Source organism: Kogia breviceps, chromosome 19 (genome assembly GCF_026419965.1).
Source record: "Kogia breviceps isolate mKogBre1 chromosome 19, mKogBre1 haplotype 1, whole genome shotgun sequence".
NCBI classification, from domain to species: domain Eukaryota; kingdom Metazoa; phylum Chordata; class Mammalia; order Artiodactyla; family Physeteridae; genus Kogia; species Kogia breviceps.
The window spans coordinates 21763412-21778634 of record NC_081328.1 but is presented as its reverse complement, the minus strand read 5'-3'; the positions used below and the strand labels follow the sequence as shown (position 1 = coordinate 21778634).

General features: G+C 36.4%; 1 protein-coding gene across 6 annotated transcripts in view; it reads right to left on the bottom strand.

Moving 5' to 3' along the window:
• The window catches only part of BCAS3 (BCAS3 microtubule associated cell migration factor), a 564511-nt gene that overhangs the window by 504200 nt on the left and 45088 nt on the right, over positions 1–15223 (bottom strand). The gene's annotated exons all lie outside the window — the stretch shown is intronic.

Genomic DNA, 15223 nt, shown 5'->3' with positions numbered 1-15223 from the left:
CATCCCATACATGGACCAGTGACCATGGGGTACTGAGCATCAGTCCCAAGCCTCCTCCCTCAGCCTGGCCACCTTATCAACTTGGGGGAGGAAAATCATGGATGTTGATAATGGAAGGTAAGGAGGGTATAGAGAAATCTATGTACCTTCTGCTCTATTGTGCTATGAACCTAAAGCTGCTCGAAAAAGTCTTTTTTTTTTCCCCAAAGCCCATTAAGGTGAGCCACATGAAGGAACACATCTTTGTACATATTTTACATTTATCTAAAATATATATAGAACTTCTACCTAAAATATATACCTAAAATATTTATAGAACTCTTACAACTCAGTAATTTAAAAAAACATTAAAATGGACAATATTTTAAGAGCAATTTAATCTAAAAAAATAAAATGGTAAATAAGCAGAAGAAAACATGAGCAATATCATTTATCATTAGGGAAAATGGAACATTGCTGGTGGGAATGCAAATCAGAATAGCCACTTTAGAATTGCAACTTGGCATTTTCTTATAAAATTAAACCTAACTTACTATAGGACCCAGTAATCTCCCTCCTAAATACTGACCCAAGAGACATGAAAACATATATACACAAGCCAACTATTCAGAGGAGCTTTATGCATAAGAGACAAAACTGGAAATAATCCAAATAACCATTCACTGATGAAAGGAAAAACAAGTTAGAGTATATCTAGACAATGGAATACTACTCAGAAATTTTAAAAAGCAATGAACAACTAAACTGAAACACACAACAACAGCTATGATTCTCAAAAGCATTATGTGAAATGAAAGAAACCAACCACATATAAATGTTATAGATCTCATTTTTTTCAAATTCCAAAAAGGCAGGAACAATAGAGACATAAATCATATTAGTGGTTTTGGGGCCCCAAGTTGCCGGCAGTTACAAGAATACAAGGTGACTTTTACATTAAGCAGATTACAATATGTACAGTTCAATGGTTCCTAGCATATTTACAGAGCTGTGCAGTTATTACCATAATTAATTTTAGAACATTTTTATCAGCCCAAAAAATAAAAAACCTTTATACATTACCAGTCATTCCCCAACCTCTCAATCTCCCAACCCCAGGCAACCACTAATCTGCTTTCTTTCTCTATGAATTTGCCTATTCTGGATATTTCATATAAAATGCAATCAATAATTGGTGGCCTTTTATAGCTGAGTTTTTTTAATTAGCATAATGCTTTCAAGGTTCATCATGTTACAGCATTTATCAGAACTTCAATTCTATATGGTCAAGTAATATTCCATTGTACGGTTTTACCACATTCTCTTTATCAGTTAAAAGACAACTGGATTGTTTGTACTTTTTGGCTAATATGAATAATGCTGCTATAAATATTCATGTACAAGTTTTTGTATAGGTTTTTTTTTCATTTTTATTGGCTATACATCTAGGAGTGGAATTGCTGGGTCATATGGTAACTCTGTATTTAACATTTTAAGGAACTGTCAAGCTATTTTCCAGTGGCTGTACTATCTTACATTTTCATAAGCCATGTATGAAAGTTCCAATTAGTCCACATCTCACCAACACTGGTTATTATCTCTCTTTTGGATATAGCCATTTTACTGGATGTGAAGTAGAAAAGGGGACTTCTTACAGGGATAAATGGCTATGTGTTTTGATTGTGGTAGTAGTTACATAACGGTATCCATCTGGCAAACCTCATCAAATTTATACTTATAACTGATGAGTTTCATTGCAGGTAAATTATTTCTAATAAAGACAAATCTTTTAAAAGACTTTCAGACAGACCTGGAGGAATCAGGCTCCCTGACTTCAGACTATACTACAAAGCTACATTAATCAAGACAGTATGGTACTGGCACAAAAACAGAAATATAGATCAGTGGAACAGGATAGAAAGCCCAGAGATAAACACACGCACATATGGTCACCTTATCTTTGATAAAGGAGGCAAGAATATACAATGGAGAAAAGACAGCCTCTTCAATAAGTGGTGCTGGAAGAACTGGACAGGTACATGTAAAAGATGAAATTAGAATACTCCCTAACATCATACATAAAAATAAACTCAAAATGGATTAAAGACCTAAATGTAAGGCCAGACACTATAAAACTCTTGGAGGAAAACATAGGCAGAACACTCTATGACATAAATCACAGCAAGATCCTTTTTGACCCACCTCCTAGAGAAATGGAAATAAAAACAAAAATAAACAAATGGGACCTAACGAAACCTAGAAGCTTTTGCACAGCAAAGGAAACCACAAACAAGATGAAAAGACAACCCTCAGAATGGGAGAAAATATTTGCAAATGAAGCAACTGACAAAGGATTAATCTCCAAAATTTACAAGCAGCTTCATGCAGCTCAATATCAAAAAAAACAAACAACCCAATGCAAAAATGGGCAGAAGACCTAAATAGACATTCTCCAAAGAAGAAATACAGATTGCCAACAAACACATGAAAGAATGTTCAACATCATTAATCACTAGAGAAATGCAAATCAAAACTACAATGAGATACCATCTCACACCAGTCAGAATGGCCATCAGCAAAAAATCTACAAACAATAAATGCTGGAGAGGGTGTGGAGAAAAAGGAACACTCTTGCACTGTTGGTGGGAATGTAAATTGATACAGACACTATGGAGAACAGTAGGGAGGTTCCTTAAAAAACTAAAAATAGAACTACCATATGACCCAGCAATCTCACTATTGGGCATATACCCTGAGAAAACCATAATTCAAAGAGTCATGTACCAAAATGTTCATTGCACCTCTATTTATTATAGCCAGGACACGGAAGCAACCTAAGTGTCCATCAACAGATGAATGGATAAAGAAGATGTGGCACATATATACAATGGAATATTACTCAGCCATAAAAAGAAACGAAATTGAGTTATTTGTAGTGAGGTGGATGGACCTATAGTCTGTCATACAAGAGTGAAGTAAGTCAGAAAGAGAAAAACAAATACCGTATGCTAGCACATATATATGGAATCTAAAAAGAAAAAAAGGGCATGAAGAACCTAGGGGCAAGACGGGAATAAAGACACAGACCTACTAGAGCATGGACTTGAGGATATGGGGAGGGAAAAGGGTAAGCTGTGACAAAGTGAGAGAGTGGCATGAACATATATACACTACCAAAGGTAAAATAGATAGCTAGTGGGAAGCAGCCGCATAGCACAGGGAGATCAGCTTGGTGCTTTGTGACCACCTAGAGGGGTCGGACAGGGAGGGTGGGAGGGAGGGAGATGCAAGAGGAAGAGATATGGGAACATATGTATATGTATAACTGATTCACTTTGTTATACAGCAGAAACTAACACACCATTGTAAAGCAATTATACTCCAATAAAGATGTTAAAAAAAAAACACCGGACTTTCATATATATTATTTATTTAGCTGTGTCGGGTTTTAATTGCAGCATGCAGGATGTTTAGCTGCGGCATACACACTCTTAGTTGCAGCATGTGGGATCTAGTTCCCTGACCAAGGATGGAACCCAGGCACCCTACATTGGGAGCGTGGAGTCTTAGCCACTGGACCACCAGGGAAGTCCCTAAAAGACTTACTTTAAAATAGCTATTATTTAGAAAATTATGAGTTTTCATTTTCACACCTAGGAATGTGTTGTGATAAATAAACACAGATTTCCAAGACCATAATTTGTCCAATTCACTAAGACACCTACAATCTTCTTTACAGTTCTAAAGTAAAAAAGCATTTAAGCTGTACTGATAATAATCAGCATCTCCATTACAAGTCTGTTTATTTGGGTCAGAATCATTAAGCTCACATGTAATTTAGTTGCTTCATGTTACACCTTTGTTTTTATCTGATTCGAGATATCCGTCACTAATCCTTTTGATGTACTTTTAATAGTTTATACCAAGTCCTGTAAAGGGAACCAACGTTTCTTTTAAAGGACTGATTTAATTTAGGGTGAATGTAACTTAAATAGATTACAGCTGTCTCTGTGACATACTTTATCCCAACAGCTTAAAATTTTAAATACACTAATGTGGGATAATAGCTTTTCTATATATTGGTCCCGATATTGACTATTTTCAATGCTCTTCACCACTAGACTAAACAACCAAGGGCTCCAAATACAATGAAGACACAACTGAAGATATTTTAGACCTTCAAAAGTGGATGAAAACACAGAGAAACAAAGCTACTTTTTACACATTTCAACTGATACACAACTGTTTGATTCCTGCTGTCAGAGATACAGCCTAGAAACACCTGGATTTGGTAAAAGTGCTTCCCTGTAATAATGGAAAAATCATATAATGGGAGACAGTGAGGCCTAAATGATTAAGGAACGAGCTTTAAAGTTCAATTTCCAGCTGGATCACTTATCAACTATGTGTCATGGCATTCACCTTGCAGAATAGTGGTAAAGTGGTGATAATGTTTATTATCAACCTAGAATTTCATCTGAAAAATACTAAGCAATATTATACACTTGATTTATCAATTTACTTCCTCTCTTTTCTGTTCAGTATACTTCCCACTCACTATAGCCCTCATATGAAAAGTCCTGAACTACAGGGATCAAATATTTAGGTATAAACGGAGAATACTCTTAAATCAATTTCTCTAATACCATGACATCACCAACAACTAAAAAAAAATTTTAAACTAAAACAGCAGCACTTCTAAAACAAACATTCTCTATTAGAAACACTGTTCTCTGACCAAAAATATTAAAGAAATTGACAGTGAACAGAACAAACATTCCCAAGTTATAATTTATTTGAATAATGGGCTTAGCAAAATTTTGTAAAAATCTAAATGATCCCAAGTGATAAAGGCTCCACTGATAAGGACTAGGTGTTATGAAAAACATACACAAAGCAAACTGAGAAGTAATTAGAGCAGAAAACATTAGGGAAGCCCTAAATCTCATAGTTTGGCCATTTTAAATGTCGATAAGCCTGTTTCCTCTTTGCAAAACACTGGTGATGACTGTAAGCAAATGTCAGTTGGCCTACATTTGGAAGGTTGCTAGTTTTGGATGAACAGACTGTGAGTGTGTGTAAAGATTTACTTGTTTAACCACAGTTATTAAATTTTTACAGTGAAAAAATTATGGCAAACCGTTCTGGAAAAGTTAAACAGAATTTCTGAATTGATATAACTGAACAAATCAAAGAGCTCTTCCTTGAATGTGACAAAAGCCACATTTAACTTGTTTGAAGAGGATGAAAAGAGGTAACTTGTACATTGAGAAAAGTAATGAAAATTCAACACACAGAAAGTGCACCCTATATGAAAATATACCCCCCCAAAAAAAGAAAATGAGAAAAAGTTTAACAATTCTAAAGGTGTTCTACTCATATGTGCTTCTAGAAAATAACTTAAGCCATTCATATCATAAAAAGGCAGCAACAATTAGTATTATTGACTGCATGGGTGGGCTGTTTACAATATTACAAGCTTCAGAAAATACATGGCATTTACACTCCAGTAAGGGAAAAATGGGTTGGATCTTGGGGTTATTTTAAAACCTTTTAATATTTTAAGATGTGAAACTGTGAATTCCGTGCACAGCAGAACAAAAAACAATAGTACCTTTCCAGTAGTAAGTAATAACAAAATAATCTAGAAGGAATAAGCCAAGTTGGTTACCCAGTGTTTTGGATGAGTACTAAGATTTTGGTTCACAGGCACTTGAGGAAACTGTATCTCCACAGAGTCCATCTATTCCCAGAGTAAAGGCGCTAGTTTATACGAATTTGCTCTAAAACAAGGAAGTTCAGATACTCAGTATACTGGACTCCTAAGGATAACAAGTAAGGTTCAATCTGCATTTCTAAGAAATCTCGTTCAGGTGAGAGGCCAAAATGATCGTCTACTCCATAATCAATAAGCAAACAGCATAAACACAAGGCTAAGATAATTCCTAATAGAGTTATAAACTCAGAGTCAAAAGCGGTGCTATCCATTTGGTCACTGATAAATGACTAAAAAAAAAGAAAAAAAAACTTTATACAAAAGTGGAGCTCTAGTTTCTCTTTTATAAAATACTAGATAAATTCATTTCAGGGGTACCACCCATATATATTCCACATATTATGCAAGGCACTGCAGCGTATACAATGATTAATAAATCACTGTTCCTGTGATTCCAAAGGAACATATACTAAGGGAAAGACCATAATAAAGGAGAAATTTCCCCCAAAAGCTATGAAAATCAGAGGTTGGCAACAAACAATCAAGAAAATATAATAGAAAAAGAAATGTAAAAAAGAAAAAAAATACATTCAAAGAGAGTCATGATTTGAAATGACATGGTAAAATATGCAAAGTTTTTCTTTTTGTGAAACTAAATATATATAACATAAAAAACTGATAGATTTCACCAAATAACAAGATAGGTTGCAAACTACACAGGAAGTCTACAGGACACATATCCATGATAATATTTCACTAATAATAATCTAGTAGAGAACTAAAATCAATAAGAGAAAGGAGTACAAACAAGCATGGTATTATGAGAATAAACAGCAAAAATATGAAGATTTTTCCAATCTCCCTAGCACTCAAAGACAGAAAAATTGCAAGAATAGGATTTTCCTCCAACACATAGGCCAAGACTGAAAAGATTCATAATAGCCAGTAGAGGACAGAATTGGGGAAAAAAAGGAATCCTCATATATAAATGACAACATACTCTCTCTGAGAAGCAATTTTACAACATGTATCAAAATTTTATATGTATACATTCTTTTTCTTTTTTTTTTTTTCTTTTTTTTTTTTTTTTTTTTTTTTTTTTTGCAGTACACGGGCCTCTCACTGCTGTGGCCTCTCCCATTGCAGAGCACAGGCTCCAGACGCACAAGCTCAGAGGCCATGGCTCACGGGCCCAGCCGCTCCAAGGCATGTGGGATCTTCCCGGCCCGGGGCACGAACCCATGTCCCCTGCATCGGCAGGCAGACTCGCAACCACTGCACCACCAGGGAAGCCCATGTATACATTCTTTTACCCAGTAATTCCCCTTCAAGGAATTATCCTGAAAATATTTATAATTCCTTGTGTATTTTTTAAATTTACATATACAGAAGCATATAACAACATAACCTGTTATAGGGAAAAGGTTAAAATTAATATAAATGTTTATACAATGGAATGACATAATTTTCAGCAATGTTGAAAGAAGTTTTGAAATGGAAAGGCATTCATAATATAAACTGTTATGAAAAAACCTACATATACACATCAATAGCAAATACATATAATACACGTAAAGAACCTCAATCAGGTCCTGGACATACTACTACAAGTTACTTTCATGCATGTATGAATAGCTTAGGGGGAAAAAAACAGGAAATGCATACTCTAAGCTGTCAATACATGCTCAGTATCTGAGTAAAGAGAGAAAAGAAGGAAAGTAAAGAGGTAACCTGGGTTTATCTCTAATACCAGAATCATGTGAATTTTCACTTTCTACATTTCAGTATTCCTTGAATTTTTATAGTGAACACTTTAACTGGTTAGAATTAATTGTGTGGTCTTTATATTAAGAAATTTTAAACATATTAAAATGTATGTGTCCTCTGATCCCATTCCTTGGAAATAAGTATTATTAGCATAAAATCTATAGTCACATAAAATTTTTAACTTATATTAAATTTAAGATATATTAAATCACACATATTGCTATATTCTATTTCACAAGTGAGGTACTGAGTTACTAAAAACCACTATGGCTCCTGAGAGTAACACGGAAGAAGAATTTACTTGGAATTAAGTTCTAAAAAGACAGATTTGAAAGATAATAACAGCTTTTATCTGACATGAGAATACCAATTGATTGGTCATAGCTTCCTGGAAAACTGCACTGAAAAAAAATTCTAAAGCAAGTGTAGGTTCATTAAAAACATAATCAGGGCTTCCCTGGTGACGCAGTGGTTTAGAGTCTGCCTGCCGATGCTGAGGGACGCGGGTTCGTGCCCCGGTCCGGGAAGATCCCACGTGCCGCGGAGCGGCTGGGCCCATGAGCCGTGGCCGGTGGGCCCGCGTGTCCGGAGCCTGTGCTCTGCAATGGGAGAGGCCACGGCAGTGAGAGGCCCACGTACCGCAAAAAAAAAAAAAAAAAAAAAAAAAAAAGCGTAATCAATTATTGTTAGTGACCATGAAAATAAAGGGAAGTACAAACTGTGTCGTTAGGAGTAAATGCCCTTTAAATACAATAATGACCTTCTACAGTGTAAAAGAACATCCAAATCCTTCCGTTTTTCTGCTTTTAGTTAAGAGACAGACTTTGCACAGAATCACCTATAGAAAGGGAACTTGCTTTTCTTCTAGATCATAACCTTCAAAACATTATACCATGCAGCAACATTCAAATATTTATTAACACCTTGTACCAAGTACTCTGTTAGGTACTGAAGATATGAAAACAGCCTACAAACCTAGCAATTAAGAGGCAACTGAGCAACTAAAATAAAAAACCAGTAAATCCTATGGGAGCACATACTACTGACATTGGATAACAAGAAAGAAGGGTCAGGACATGAGTATTCTAGAAGAGGAAATAGCAAATGAAAAGGTCTGAAAGAAAGAAGATGGATCATTTGAGGAAACGAAAGTTCAATAAAACTATCACAAAGGAGTGAGTGTTGTTGGGGAGAGGAAGGCTTAGATAGGGGATACTGGTGATGGCTGAAAATAATGCTAGAAAAATACACTGCAGGGGAATCAGTTCACCAAAGATCAAATGACTCTGGTATGCAACAGCTCTATTTTTTTTTAAACATCTTTATTGGAGTATAATTGCTTCACAGTGGTGTGTTAGTTTCTGCTGTATAACAAAGTGAATCAGCTATATGCATAAGTATATCCCTATACACCCTCCCTCTTGCGTCTCCCTCCCACCCTCCCTGTCCCACCCCTCTAGGTGGTCACAAAGCACCAAGCTGATCTCCCTGTGCTATGCGGCTGCTTCCCACTAGCTATCTATTTTACCTTTGGTAGTGTATATATGTCCATGCCACTCTCTCACTTTGTCACAGCTTACCCTTTTCCCTCCCCATATCCTCAAGTCCATTCTCTATAGGTCTGTGTCTTTATTCCCGTCTTGCCCCTAGGTTCTTCATGCCCTTTTTTTCTTCTTAGATTCCATATATATGTGCTAGCATATGGTATTTGTTTTTCTCTTTCTGACTTACTTCACTCTGTATGACAGACTATAGGTCCATCCACCTCACTACAAATAACTCAATTTCGTTTCTTTTTATGGCTGAGTAATATTCCATTGTATATATGTGCCACATCTTCTTTATCCATTCATCTGTCAATGGACACTTAGGTTGCTTCCGTGTCCTGGCTATTGTAAATAGTGCTGCAAGGAACACTGTGGTGCATGACTCTTTGAATTATGGTTTTCTCAGGGTATATGCCCAGTAGTGGGATTGCTGGGTCGTATGGTAAGTTCTATTTTTAGTTTTTTAAGGAACCTCCCTACTGTTCTCCATAGCGGCTGAATCAATTTACATTCCTACCAACAGTGCAAGAGGTTACCCTTTTCTCCACACCCTCTCCAGCATTTATTGTTTGTAAATTTTTTGCTGATGGCCATTCTGACTGGTGTGAGGTGATACCTCATTGTAGTTTTGATCTGCATTTCTCTAATGATTAGTGATGTTGAGCATCTTTTCCTGTGTTTGTTGGCAATCTGTTTATCTTCTTTGGAGAAATGTCTATTTAGGTCTTCTGCCTATTTTTTGATTGGGTTGTTTGTTTTTTTGATATTGAGCTGCATGAGCTGCCTGTAAATTCTGGAGATTAATCCTTTGTCAGTTGCTTCGTTGGCAAATATTTTCTCCCATTCTGTGGGTTGTCTTTTCAACTTGTTTGTGGTTTCCTTTGCTGTGCAAAAGCTTCTAGGTTTCGTTAGGTCCCATTTGTTTATTTTTGTTTTTATTTCCATTTCCCTAGGAGGTGAATCAAAAAGGATCTTGCTGTGATTTATGTCATAGGGTGTTCTGCCTATGTTTTCCTCTAAGAGTTTTATAGTGTCTGGCCTTACATTTAGGTCTTTAATCCATTTTGAGTTTATTTTTATGTATGGTGTTAGGGAGTATTCTAATTTCATCTTTTACATGTAGCTGTCCAGTTTTCCTAGCACCACTTATTGAAAAGGCTGTCTTTTCTCCACTGTATATTCTTGCCTCCTTTATCAAAGATAAGGTGACCATACATGAGTGGGTTTATCTCTGGGTTTTCTATCCTGTTCCACTGATCTATATTTCTGTTTTTGTGCCAGTACCATACTGTCTTGATTACTGTAGCTTTGTAGTACACTCTGAAGTCCAGGAGCCTGATTCCTCCAGCTCCTCTTTTCTTTCTCAAGATTGTTTTGGCTATTCGGGGTCTTTTGTGTTTCCATACAAAATTGTGCAATTTTTTGTTCTAGTTCTGTGAAAAATGCCATTGGTAGTTTGATAGGGATTGCAATGAATCTGTATATTGCTTTGGGTGGTATAGTCATTTTCACAATGTTGATTCTTCCAATCCAAGAACATAGTATATCTCTCCATCTGTTTGTATCACCTTTAATTTCTTTCATCAGCGTCTTATACTTTTCTGCATACAGATCTTTTGTGTCCTTAGGTAGGTTTATTCCTAGGTATTTTAATCTTTTTGTTGCAATGGTAAATGGGAGTGTTTCCTTAATTTCCCATTCAGATTTTTCATCATTAGTGTGTAGGAATGCAAGAGATTTCTGTGCATTAATTTTGTCTCCTGCTACTTTACCAAATTCACTGATTAGCTCTAGTAGTTTTCTGATATCATCTTTAGGATTCTCTATGTATAGTACCATGTCATCTGCAAACAGTGACAGTTTTACTTCTTCTTTTCCGATTTGCATTCCTTTTATTTCTTTTTCTTCTCTGAGTGCCGTGGCTAACACGTTCAAAACTATGTTGAATAATAGTGGTGAGAATGCGCAACCTTGTTTTGTTCCTGATCTTAGAGGAAATGGTTTCAGTTTTTCACCATTGAGAACAATGTTGGCTGTGTATTTGTCATATATGGACTTTATTATGTTGAGGTAGGTTCCCTCTATGCCTACTTTCTAGAGAGTTCTTATCATAAATAGATGTTGAATTTTGTCAAAAGCTTTTTCTGCAGCTACTGAGATTATCATATGGTTTTTATCCTCCAATTTGTTAGTATGGTGTATCACAGTGATTGATTTGCATATATTGAAGAATCCTTGCACTCCTAGGATAAATCCCACTTGATCATGGTGTATGCTCCTTTTAATGTACTATTGGATTCTGTTTGCTAGTATTTTCCTGAGGATTTTTGCAACAGCTCTTATTAATGACTTATTAATTGGGGCTTCCCTGGTGGGGCAGTGATTAAGAATCCACCTGCCAATACAGGGGACACAGGTTCAAGCCCTAGTCCATGAAGATCCCACATGCTGCGGAGCAACTAAGCCCGTGAGCCACAACTACTCAGCCTGCACTCTAGAGCCCGCAGGCCACATCTGAACCCCGCGCGCCTAGAGCCTGTACTCCACAACAAGAGAAGCCACTGCAATGAGAAGCCCGCGCACCACAACAAAGAGTAGCCCCCACTTGCCACAACTAGAGAAAGGCCGCACACAGCAACAAAGACCCAACACAGCCAAAAATTAATTAATTACTTTTTTTAAAAAAATCACTTCTTAACTCTAACAGTTTGTAGATTGTTTTGTATTTTCTACATATACAATCAAATTATCTATGAATAAGATGATTTTACACTTTTCCTTCTAATATTTACATCTCTTATTCATTTTTCTTGTATTGTAATGGCTAGGATTTGAATTCAATGGTGAACAGAAGTAGTGATAGGATCCATCCCAAACTCAGTAGGAAAGTATAATATTTAATATATCATTATTGGTTATAATGCTGGCTATAGATTTTTTTATAGATTATCTTTAGCATACTGAGGATGTTTCTTTCTACTCCTAATTTGCTAAAAGCTTTTTTAAAATCCTAAATGGCTATTAAATTTTGTCAAAGTTTTTTTCTACTTCTAATGAGATGATCAACTGTGTTTTCTTCTTCATTCTACTAATATGGTGAATTACACTGATTTATGTTCAAAATGTTAATCGACCTTGTATTCCTGGAATATCTTTTACTTGGTCCTGATGTATAAACTTTTTATGGATCACTGGATTCTATTTGGTAATATTTACATGTAACTTACACCAAGAAAGAAAAACAGGGAGGGAGGGAGGGAAGTAGGGAGGAAGAAAGAAAAGAAAAGAAGGAAGGAAGAAGGGAGGGAGAGAGAAGGGGAGGGAAAGAGGGAGAGGGAAGGAGGAAGGGAGGGAGGGAGGTGTTGGCCATGAGGAGAGGTTAAGAAAAAAAGAGAGGAGAAAAGAATCATTTTGTGGGGCGGGGGGGACACACCACAAGGCATGTGGGATCTTAGTTCCCCGACCAGGGATTGAACCCGCACCCCCTGCATTGAAAGCACAGAGTTTTAACCACTGGACCACCAGGGACATCCCAGAAAAGAATTATTCAAGAAGAGTTAGTAATCCATATTGAGACAATCTCCCAAACAGAACAGGGATGAAATTATTTTTTAATTAATCATTCTAGGGGATATAACAGCCAAATAATACAAGTACCAGAAAGAGAGAACATGGAAAATTTAAGAGAAGAAACCATCAAAAAAGTAATTTAAAGAATTTTCTCGCTTGATGCTTTGTGATGACCTAGAGGGGTGGGATAGGGAGGGTGGGAGGGAGGCTCATGAGGGAGGGCATATGGGGATCTATGTATACATATAGCTGATTCACTTTGTTGTACAGCAGAAACTAACACAACATTGTAAAGCAATTATACTCCAATAAAGATATTTTTAAAAAAGAAAAAGAATTTTCTCATAACTATACTACTTGCATTTCTACATCGAAGAGGCCCAGAATAACATATGAACCAAGAAACAACGCTGCAAAGTTCTGGAACACTGGGAACAAAGCCAACATTCTATTAGCTCCTGAGAAAAAATCAAGCCATATACAAAGAAAAAGTTGTCAAAATGGTTTAAGATTCTTCAACCATAACACTAGATCAATACCTTCAAATTTCTGAAGTAACATTACTTACAAACAAGTATTTCTTACCCAGACAAATTAACAATCAAGAATTAAAGAAAAATAAAGACATCCTCAGATGAACAAGATCTACCACACAGCCTTTTTCAGGAAGCTACCAAAGGACTTATTCCACCAAAGTGAGTGCAAAAGCAAAACGGGCAGAAGAGAGGAAAAGGGTATTTCTATTTTCCATTACAAATTTTACCTGATCAGTTGCATGTTTGATGAAAACAAATCTAAAAAATTAAATACAATAAAAGCAACACGTAATTTCTGCAAGTCATACAACATTTAGTTTTGTGAAATTACATCTTAAATCTAAAAAATAGTGTATTTAAAGTATCTTATAGTGCACATAAAAGTATATTATAGTTGGATTTCCCTGGTGGCACAGTGGTTAAGAATATGCCTGCCAATGCAGGGGATGTGGGTTCGATCCCAGGTCCGGGAATATCCCACATGCCGCAGAGCAACTAAGCCTGTGAGCCACAACTACTGAGCCTGTGCTCTAGAGCCCACAAGCTACAACTACAGAGCCCGTGTGCCACAAATACTGGAGCCCACGTGCTGCAACTACTGAAGCCCACACGCCTAGAGTCCATGCTCCACAACAAGAGACACCACCACAATGAAGAGTAGCACCTGCTCGCCACAACTAGAGAAAGCCCATGTGCAGCAACGAAGGCCCAATGCAGCCAAAAAATTTTAATAAATAAATAAATAAATGTATATTATAGTGGATGGAGAAATCTTTCTTTTAATTAGACAAAGTAAATTAAACTCAAATTCTACTAGCAATATTAGCTTTTAAAGCTTTATACTCTCTCATATAGTTCTGCCCAAAGTAAAAAATTTGAGAAAAGTTGAACATTAGTAATTGGCATAAGGAGGGGAATTCCTTGGTGGTCCAGTGGGTAGGACTCCGTGCTTCCACTGCAGGGGGCCAAGGTCCGATCTCTGGTTGGGGAACTAAGATCCCACAAGCCATGCAGTGCAGTCAAAAAAAATTAAAATATAAAAAATAGATAGGGTTTCCCTGGTGGCGCAGTGGTTAAGAATCTGCCTGCCAATGCAGGGGACGTGGGTTTGAGCCCTGGTCCGGGAAGATCTCACATATCGCGGAGCAGCTAAGTCCGTGTACCACAGCTACTGAGCCTGAGCTCTAGAGCCCACGATCCACAACTACTGAAGCCCACGTGCCTAGAACCTGTGCTCTGTATCAACAGAAGCCACCGCAATGAGAAGCCCACGCACCTCAACGAATAGTAGCCCCCGCCCGCTACTAGAGAAAGCCCTCTCGCAGCAACGAAGACCCAACACAGCCAAAAATAAATAAATAAAATTTTTAAAAAATAAATAATTGACATAAAGAAAAGAACTTCATAAATGAAAAGAAAGGGAAAAAATCTGCCGCTGTGAATTACATACAAAAGAAACAAAGACATGGCAGAGTCCTTTAGTAATAAAGTTCTTCTTGATTCCAACCATCCAGTGAGGCTGGTTATTCCAAAACAGTCTCTTTGTCAAAAATTTCACCAAAACACAAATGCAACAGAAAACAGAAAGAGAGTGTAAAGCAAAGACAAAATTGATAACTGTAAATGCCAGACAGTTCAATAACAAGGAAAAATCTCCACATGACTGCAGGATATTGTTGCCTTATTACCTCCACCCTTACCATTTCAATTAAGTAGATTTAGTAATTAAATTAATCCCTAAAATTAGTTATGCAAATAGTATTACATTTTAATAACAATCATTCTCACCAATTTAGAGAAATAACTGCAGAAAGAAGTATTATCAGGGAGATTTCCCAACTTCTGTACAAACTTTTAAAATATAAGAGCATTAAAATATTTTAATATTCTCTGTTTTAAGTATGCAAATGATATTAATATGATCGTTTTTAGTGCACATACAAAAGCATTACTGAGTGAACATAGGCAAATTAAAGAGAAAATATAACCCTTAGGAAGCTCAGATCATTAGAGTTGGGAATTATTTACACTTCCAAATAACAGTTGTAATTTAACCATATATCTGATTTTTTAATTTTAAAAATACATAATATTTAAATACAACATTA